The sequence below is a fragment of the Ptychodera flava genome, chromosome 1 (assembly GCF_041260155.1).
Source record: "Ptychodera flava strain L36383 chromosome 1, AS_Pfla_20210202, whole genome shotgun sequence".
Classification (NCBI taxonomy): domain Eukaryota; kingdom Metazoa; phylum Hemichordata; class Enteropneusta; family Ptychoderidae; genus Ptychodera; species Ptychodera flava.
In genome coordinates, this window is record NC_091928.1 from 43499595 (window position 1) to 43510494 (window position 10900).

Consider the following 10900-nt stretch of genomic DNA (forward strand, 5'->3'; position numbering starts at 1 on the left):
CGATGGCGTCTAATCAGAAGATCGAACATTAATGCGTAGTTAGAGCCAATGTGTACGATAGTACTTTTTATGCAAGTACTTAACATCTGATTTCATTAGCATGTTCTCTAAGAGTTCAACATTCATATGTCACCTTCATCGCCATGGTGCGGAATTGAAAAAAAAACAGACTCAACGAAGAATTTAACATTTATTTATAGGATCGAGTGTCAGCATTGATAATGTAATGGAAACAATATCGACCGAGCCTTTCTTTATATTAAGGAAATATAAATGTTTTTTGTGAGACACCACAAACGTTTACCCTTTTCTTCGCGATTATCTATGCAAACATATCGATTTTGTGGTGAGGTCAGTCCCCTTCTAAACAGCTAAAGAAGCCTTTTAATTTCTCATTTCTTATGCAATTGTTACTTAAACTTTTAAGTGGAACTTTACATTATATTTCATGTTCCCTCGTGGATACGATACCAAGTTTTCATATCACTGCGGGAGAAAACTGCTTATTTATGCATACTGACAATTTTGACAGGTGTGGAAACGCCTTATGAGGCATTCGCCAACATACAGTGCTGATAGATTTCTGTTGTCAATTTCGTACGCTCCTTGTTCACTAGTATGGAAGAACAAAGGTGCCACATGACATGTTCATCGTGATTGGCGCACTACTGATTGGGGCACTTGCCAATCAAAATAAGTTCCGTCAGAGCTATATATAATAATTGTAACGTTCGAGGCCATGAAATACGGCTGTAGCCGGAGAGTCCGTTGATTTTACTGTTTCTTCAGAATATTTTAGGGTATGGTAATATCCTTCGGGATGAAATCTTCTTCCTAATTGTGTTTGCGTTAATCATTGTATGTGTATTTACCCGAGGCAGTAGAGCGGTAGATATACAAGCAGAAAGCCAAAAAATGAAGCTTGCGAACCTGTTGATTTCACGCAGGGTATGTAACCTACTTCCAATGTGTATTTACAAGTGTTAGAAATTGATATTTATCCAAATTTCTAAAGAGCAGCAGAAATGAAAATGAGCGCAATGAGGCATCGTTTCGTAATAGTCAGTTGTACCCTAAGGTGTCGTTACGAATTCTGTCGAAAAGCGCCCTTAAACTAACTTAATTAAAATATATACTACTTAGATCGGTTTCCAGTAAGTATATTATAACAAATCTGGTCTGGTAGACCATATATACTTTCGGGATCATATTGATCAGGTGTAAAGCTAATGGACATTCTAGCTCGCCTGCAAAACGTTGATGAGTAACCGGTCGATATCTGTTGGCGTAGTAATGTGCACACTTAATACAAGTGCCAGTTAATTTCTAATAGCATCTCTCTTACGTAATTTCAGGGCATCGACGTAGGCAGACCGCAGATCAGGTAAGTAAAACTCGTATTTTTCTTTGGATAAGAAGAGTTATTACAGAAAGGTATCGTCAACACTTTTAAGATTTTTCCAGTCTTTTAAACTGTTCGACTTTACAAGGGAGTGAAAATTGTAGTGAAATAATTAGGAACTTTTCTCCAGGTCTAATATAAAGAAGATACAGAATACGTAGCCCTAGGTTGAGGCATGCGCTGAATTGCATTGTTGAGAAACAATCTTGAATTCATGTACATGCAGATTGCTTCACAAAGTGTCCTGCAAGACTGAGTGTATATAACAGAAAATAAAAAAAAAATTGAAAGAGAAACAATATTTATTTCATATGATTACCGTATACTGGGCAGTGTTATAGGAGGATACACCTATGCAATATTCGTATTTTCTCTCCCTTGCAACATTTGGAAAGCAAAATGTGTTGATTCTAGTATGAAGTACAATTTATTGCAGTAAATTATTGCAGTATGAAGTACAATTTATTTATTTATTTCATCTGAAAGTGACACATTTCATCATAGTCCCATGGAAAGCAATTTTTACTTGATTTGATGAGTTACAATTAACTAATCTTGGCATGCTACACTTTTAGTTATGGGTTGTCTTTTGTCATATAAAATATGTTTGTGGTTCTAACGAAATGACATATTTTGAAATAACGTTATGGAAGTAAAGACATTTATAGGTTTATATCTCGAGCGTATTACTTATCTCAAATTGTTTGGTAACTGAAAAACACAGGACGGCTTACGATAATGGTAACCACGTACGAAGCATATAATCTTTAACGGTTAATTTTGTATTAAAAAGTCAAACAAACAGATCACTAGATCGTATTAAGCCTCCAACAGTTGTGAAATCAAATGTTACTTGGCTTCGATATTATTATTGCTCTTCGTAATACTCATGATCAAGTTGATGCCATATTTATAACCACTCTAGTCATTCCTAACGCTAGTATGTTATGTGATTTGCACTTTGACTTGGAGTGCATCCTGATAAGCGCGCGTGTGGGGACGGCCGCACACACTAAAAATTCAAGTGGAAATAAACCAATTAGGGTGAGCTTGTACTCTCCACATGGGGTAGTATTAAAGAACCCAAGTAAATAAAATCAAATAAAACTGATGTCTTTTGCGATGTCTGATTTTTTGCGGAATTACAGAAACCAAGCTCCTGTTTTTGCAATAATGTTTCTTGTGCGATTATATGATCGACCTCTTATAGGCTACTTATGACACACGTCGCATGTTCTTATTGGTCAGTCTTGTCAGACTAGTATATTTGTTGGAAAGGTCGCGCTCAGGGTCTTTCGCTGCGGTCAAGATTAGAAAGAAACAGTGCACAAAAACATATATTTTCAGTAAAGACATCGCTTTTAATTGTAAGAATCATTAAGACGCAATCAGTCCTTAGAAATAGGTATTAATCTCGGCAACAAAGCAACAAAGTTATTCAAGGAACCGCAAATGAACTTGAGCCTGATGGAAACTAAACTATCCTTACTCAAAAAGTGTGATCGTCGATGTAAAATAAAAACTATTTCTCTTACGAAGTAGTGTCACATGACCTGCAGAGTACAATATTTGGGTTGTTTACAAACGCTATTTGTTCACAAACAAGGCAGTTTCGGTTAAAACTACTAGTTATTTTTACGTGCGGTTTTTTCAGTTTCCAATATATGTACTGCAAGGTAAATGTTTTAGTACACACTCTCCTGTGCAGGTAACACTGTAGTTTCGTATCCATATCCATATCAATGCAGATACCTTATGGAAACCCATAAAGTCAAAGAGATCTAAGTACCAAGATGCATTGTCATATCTTTTAGAACTCATATGATGCTTTATTTATTACAGTTTGTAGATGTACAACTTGTGAGAGTTGTCCCTCAATCCTACAGCATACGTGTTGCTACATTGGATTCAATTCGTGCTGCAATGGTGATATCAGAAGAAACGAAGTCACAGAAGTTGCCACGAAGGATAGTCATCTGTGAGTCCTAAAGATTTTCCATAAGCATGCCTCTAAATAACAACAATAATAACAAAACAACAACAACAATAATAATAATAATAATAATAATAATAATAATAATAATAATAATAACAACAATTACTGTATTATCTCTTCGACGCCTGTTGAGGTCAAAGAGCACTTCTAATTGCCAAAAATTTAAGAAAAATACATTACACTATTGTTTATTTTATTATTTATTTTGATCGCTACGGCTAATTTTGCATCTTTGGTTCTCCGCTCTCAATTATGTTTCAACCATTTCACGTTTCATTTTTTGTCATACCAATATTTGAGAAAGCGCACTTTTTTCAGACTTCTTTGTTTTTTACAACCAAGGGTGACGTTAACGTAGTGTAACCATACATGGATTAAGATGTCTAAACAAAGTACAAGATGGTTTACTCTCCTTTAGCTTATTACATGTATCTCGAAATTGACCATTCTTTTCTAATTCAATCAATATAGGTTTTATCAGATTCTCCACGCAGTTTGTAGTTCTACTCTTTACGTTTTATTGATCGTTTTAGTACTTTGTTGTGAAGTATATTAACTTGTATGAAATTATGACGCACCTCAAATTCCTGTCCAATACAGAAGTATTCATACGATGTGACAGATATATTGAATAATTCAGACGGGATATCTATGGAGATATTGAGTAGTTATAACATGTTATTTTGAAGGCAACAGTTGTTTCCTGTTGTGATGTGTGTATTCTGTGATACATGGAGGAGTAATATGATGCCTTTCAATGCAACACAGTTGTTCTGACTCTGAAATGTCGGTTTTGTACTTCGATTAAAAAGGGCATTAGATGTCTAAAAGACTACTATCGAACATGTCTGTTTCAAAATCAGTAATAAGTGAATAAAGAGAAGACTAAGCAATTGCGTAGTTACTGATACGTTAGGTCAGAGACTTTGATTTAAGGGTTTAACATACATACTAGACCCACTTGATATTATTTAGGCAGGGTGATATCGACTAAATTTCCCTCAACGAAACTTTTAAACGTTTAAATCGACCACGACAGTGTAATCAGTGTAAATCTTGCAAGCTGCGTGAATGTTTTATCTTTAAAGCATCAACTGATACACAATGTCTTTACGAGTGACATGAACACTACAATCTTTCTGGAATTGATGTTTGGAATTTTAAGGAAACCATTTCAATGACTACTCTATGCATTCAAATCATGTTACTATTTAGCTCACGTGTATAAACACGTGGGCTAATGTCATAGCGATGTCTGTCTGTCTGTCTGTCCGTGTGTGTGTGTGTGTGTGTGTGTCTGTCTGTCTGTCTGTTTACACGATAACTCAAAAACGCCTGAACGGATTCAAGTCAGATTTGGTACACAGGTACCATATGCTATTTGCAAGAACTGATCAGATTTTGGTTAGTGTGGCTTGCATATTAATGAAGTTATGCAATATTGTTTTTTTCCATACAATGGTTTCCCTATGGAGACGGTAATGACAGTGTAGACATATATCAAGAAATACTGCACAAAATTTCATGAAACTTTTCACAGATGACAATCTAAGAACATTATGATGATACTGTGAGTGTCATGTCAATTATCCTCTCATTTGCATATTTAATGAACTTTTGTTATTAGTGAGATAACTCTGAAATTCCTGCACCAAACTTGATGATACTTGCAACAAATATTGATCTGATATATATCTAATTATACTTAGAAGCATAAGGCAGTGTCAAGTTAATAAATAGCTCATTTGCATATTTTATGAAGGTTTGTAATTAGTCATATAACTCCGATATAACTTCACCAAATGTGATGAAATCTGCTGCAGATACTGATCCGACTGATATCTAACTGTAGTGTAAAGCATTTAGTAGTGTGAAATTAATTAAGGGTTCATTTGCATATTTAATGAACTTTGTAATTAGGTATATAACTCTGAAATTACGGCACCCAAGTCAGTGAAATTGGGTACAGATACTGTTTTGATAAATATCTAATTGTACTGAGAAGCATTTGGCAGTGTCAAGTTAACAAATACGTCATTTGCATATTTTATGAAGTTTTGTAATTAGTGATATAACTCCAAAATAACTGCACAAAATGTGATGAAATCTGCTGCAGATACTGATCCGACAGATATCTAATTGTGGTGTAGAGCATTTAGTTGTGTGAAGTTAATTAAGGGTTCATTTGCATATTTAATGAACTTTGTAATTAGTGATATTACTCCAAAATTACAGCGTTAAATTTTATGAAACTTGCTACAGATGTTGATCTGATAATAATAATAATAATAGTTCTTTATTTCAGACTGAAATGTCCATATAAGGAAAATACAAAAGGAATCACCTGAAAAATTCTCTCAGTCCCTGGGATATATGCTTTTGCTCAAAAGTTTACAATTTGAAAAAAAAATACACGCCAGACCAAAAAAAAAAGAATTACAAAGATACAATTGCTTTCTCCAATGCTTAAAGAATATACTATTTGATACTCTATCTGATGAACAGATCGCAGCAAGTAACACATTTGATGACTTTTCAAGCCTACACTTAAAACTGTACATATTACGCCTAATAACTTCACCTAGAGACATGACATGGTTTGTTGCGAACATAGCTGATGCACTACAAAATGGAGGAAGACCGAGAAGTCTTCTCCAGACGTTGTTATACATAGTTTTAAAGCTGTTCATCATTTTAACTTTGAAGTTCACCCAAAGATTACAACAGTAAATATTGCTACAATATGCCATAAATAATGCTTTCTTTACATTCGGACTACATACTTTAAATTGTCTGAGTAACATGTTTGCTCTTACACAAAAAGCACGTCTCTGTCTTGCGATATCCTCGTTGTCACACCCATCACAACATATTACATGTCCCAGGTAGGCGTGCACAGAAACAAAGTTCAATTTGTTACCATTAAGTTTTACTGAGGGTATTCGTGGAATCTTCGTTCTCCTCCCATTGAAAAGCATGCACACAGTCTTATTAGCATTATAAATTATATCATATTCCTTGCCATACACTTCACATATCCTGAGAAGATGGCGTAAGCCCTTTACACTTGGACTGAGTAAAGTCATATCATCAGCGTAACCTAAAGTGTTAGCACTGACACCACACATAGTACAGCCAACATTGCATTTACAGAGCTCATTGATGAGATCATCACACTGCATGAAAACGCGATAATTCAGATAAATTCACATTAATGAGTTGCCTGTATTATAGTATAATACACGGGAATTCACATGAATCCACGTAAATACAGGCTTGCTGAATACAAAAAATGGATTCTTGACTGTATTCATCTGTATATGCACTCTTCAGCTAAAATACAGGCAATAATCCATGTTAATACAGTAAGTATTAAAGGGTTTTTATGCAGTGAAATATAGACATTAAAAAGATACGGAGAGAGCACTCCCCCTTGTCTTACACCGTTAGAAACAGAAAACCACTCTGATACAACATTGCTCCATTTCACAGAAAACATTGATTTCTGTACCAATAGTACAATATTCGTACAACATATAAAGGAACCTTCCTGTCGATGAGCTTTTTGACCAATTTGAAGTGATTAACTCTGTCAAAAGCTTTAGATGCATCAAGGAAGCAAGTAAACACAGGTCCTCCATTACTGGTGTAATAACTCATGATTTCTTTAAAAGCAAATAAACACATGTCAGTGGAATGTTTTCGTTTAAAACAAAATTGTAAATAGTGTGAATTAATAAATTCCTCACAACGTGACAGTAAAATGTGTTCAAAGACTTTCGAGAAAACAGTTGCTAATGCTATCTGACGGTAATTGCCGGCATCACTTGTAAGTTTATTATTATTATTATTATTATTAATCTTTATTTAAACTCGATAACTCCATAGGTGAAACACCTCTTTTCGTGGAGGTCGAATAGACAAAATAAAAGTCATAAAACACTTTACAGCACAAACATGAAAACACAAAAACACACAAGAACAAATAGATATAAAAAACTACGAAAGGGCATCAGACAAGTAAGTATTATACAAAAAGTTGTTACAAGATTTCTTAAAACTAGCCAGTGACTCAGAGTCCCTTATTGATTTGGGGAGATTGTTATATTCATCCACACCCGCAACTGGCAAGGTGTTCTGATAGAGAAGTGTACGTGCCTTGGGAACTTTAAGGAGATTCTGATTGGAAGAACGAAGTGATCTAGAAGGGATGTAATTATTGAACAAACTGGTTATGTAGTCGGGGGTTAGATTGTGAGTTGCTCTGTAAATTTGGGCCATACGGTTACAACGGAGTTTCAAGTTAATAGGCAGCCAATGAAGCTGAGTATACATTTGAAAAGTGGAAAGAGGCGGAACAATGTCAAGAATAAGTCTCATTGCACGTCTCTGTAGACGCTCCAATGCATAGATATTGCTACTGGAAGTTTAGTTTTGTCCTTGATAATGGGGACTAAGATTACCTTTATAACCTCACTTGGCAAATAACCATGGACAATCATCGCATTAACACAACGTGTCAGAACAGGAATAATAGAGGAATCTGAGAATTTCAAATGCTCAGCGGTAATTCTGTCAATACCAGATGTCTTGCTATCTGGTAACTTTCGTATAGCATTAAGTACTTCCTCTGGAGAAACATACATATCAAAGAAAAATTGACATATTTCATTTCTCATCAATTTCAGTTTTGCCAGACTGAGAGTGGACAGAGTTCAAAATCTCACTGCTTCTGCCACATGTTAACAATTTCACTCTCGCCTGTTACACCATCCACTGTATCTGAAAGTGGCGATTTTCTGCTATTTTGCTTTCTGACTTCATTCCAGAAATCTTTCTTCTGTTTGTGACAATGAATATTGTTTGCCATCATGTCAGCCCTGTTTGATTTTCAAGTCTTTAACAAGCACGTAAAGCATACTTAAAACGAGCTGTAGAGGTTTTCATGATTTCAAAAAGGGGTCCTTGTTCAGGCTTACCCCCATTAACCTATAATAAAGACATGGAGCGGGCACAGTCGTGACACTCTTTTACAAAATCATTCCACCCAGGCACAACATGAATTTCTGATGACTTTTACACTCAATGGTTTCTTTTGCAGCACTATTCAAGGCATCCACAATACTATTATAACATGTATCGATAGCCTGCAAATGTGAATGATCAGTACAGTTCACATCCGTGCACATTAAACCTTCAGACAACTTAATCTTATCAATCTTGGCTTTGGTACACTGAGTATAGGCAGAAATATTCTGCCGTGACAGCTTTTTCCAATCAACACGAAAACTGCATTGCTGAGAGGGGCAACGATTAAGTCTTCTATCCATAAATGTACTGAGAAGCATTGAGCAGTGTCGAGTTAATAATAAGCTCATTTGCATATTTCATGAAGTCTTATAATTAGTCATATAACTCCGAAATAATGCATCAAATGTGCTGAAAACTACTGCACATACTGGTACGACAGATATCTAACTGTATTGTAAAGCATTTAGTAGTGTAAAGAAGTGTAAAGTTAATTAAGGGTTCATTTGCATATTTAATAAACTTTGTAATTAGGTATATACCTCTGAAATTTCGGCACCAAAATTTTGTGAAACGTGCTACAGATATTGATTTGATAAATATTTAATTGTGCTATGAATCATTGAACAGTGTCAAGTTAATTTAGGGTTTATTTGCATATTTAATGAACTTTGTAATTAGTGACATTACTCTAAAATTATAGCATTAAATTAAATAAGACGTGCTACAAATGTTGATCTGATGGATATCTAATTGTCCCATAAAGCATTTAGCAGTGTCAAGTTAATGAACAGCTCATTTGCATATTAAATAAAGTTTTGTAATTAGTGATTAAACTCTGAGAGTACTGTGCGAAGTTGAAAAAAACCTGTTGCATATAGTGATAACTTATATCTCATTGTTCTGTGAAGTGCACTACTATTAATGAACCTGTTGTAAAACACGTGAGCATATTCAGTTCATATCTGGTTTTACTTCTGTGACTTGATCCATTTGGTGTAGTTTTATTTTACTTTATTCATTGTTCGATTTGAATCTTTAGCTTATGGACTACTTGTATTAAAACTAGGCACATTTATATTATATTGAAGCTTACTTCATAATTATTACTGTATGAAATGAATGAATTCCGAATTCCCTCGTGTGATACAATAGCGTCGTATCAAGACTAATTATACACAAAATAATGATATTTTCTTCACGATTTTCCCTGCTATGGTAATATCACCGAGTGGAATTATAGACGGGAATTGTAATTGCATACGTGTCGACAATGAATAACGTAAAATACACATTGATTTCCCAATTTTGTATTTGCAGAAGCATTACCCATCGAATTCGACACAAGGGGAACGTTTACTTCACATACGTATCAAGTATGATAGACGTGGGTATCGCCTTCTACTGTACAGAGTTATTTAGGCCTACGTTTAAATGTTCGTCAATACGAAACATTTTAACTTTTTTGTAGGAATACTTATCATGGATTTTGTGAGTCTCTTTAGTGTAATTTGACGAATGTCTAATTCCTTGCGAATGTATTTTTGTGGCATACGTTTAAAGATTTGACATGTAACATGTAAAGATTAAACGGGTGGAATAAACAGATTAATAGCTAAACGCCTGTTGTCTATTATAGTTCTAATAATTTAAAACACCCGAGGCAGTCCTGAGTAATAAAGGATGAGGCAGATGTGTGCGTAAACGAGCAAGTCATCAGCACTGCGCTTCGATTGCGTAGATACGAATGAGTGTGGACCTGTATATCACGTTTCCTGTAATTCATTCTCTCTCTCTCTCTCTCTCTCTCTCTCTCTCTCTCTCTCTCTCTCTCTCTTCTCTCTCTCTCTCTCTCTTAAGATACTCACACACGTAGATACACACATCAACATTATATTTGGCCCTTCAAATGTAATCGGGAATGTGCGATACCCTCACAACTGAGGAGGCATATGCTTTCTCAATGACCTCAATATGCTGTCATATATGGTTGAACCACTAGACAAATGCTTATCGGCAGTATTTCAGCAACCGTATGGTGATTCGACATTTAGTCGCAAGAGCACAGCAAGTATTTATGGGATATTTGTGCACGCCATCCTGATTCCAGGAATCAAGCCTTCTCTTTGAAGTCGCTCACATATGTTTAGAATTGAATTTGATATCGACAACAAATCGTGCAACTCAAATGCTAATGCTAATAAATCCGTCTTGCATAAACATGGTAAAGGGATCTTGAACAAGGATACTGCCGTTGTGGATGGTCCCAAGTTGGAGAGTGAGCAATGTAAAGTCCCCAGTTCTCCTACTTACCGCCATAACAGAGACGACACCAGCAGGCACATTATATATACAATATTACAAAAAATAGAAGATGTATTTGAAATCCCTGTGTACTCTAATCGCTTTCCACTTTTTTACCAGCTTTTTTGTGTGACTCTGTTTTTTTTTGTAAAATGTACAAAGTCAGAGTT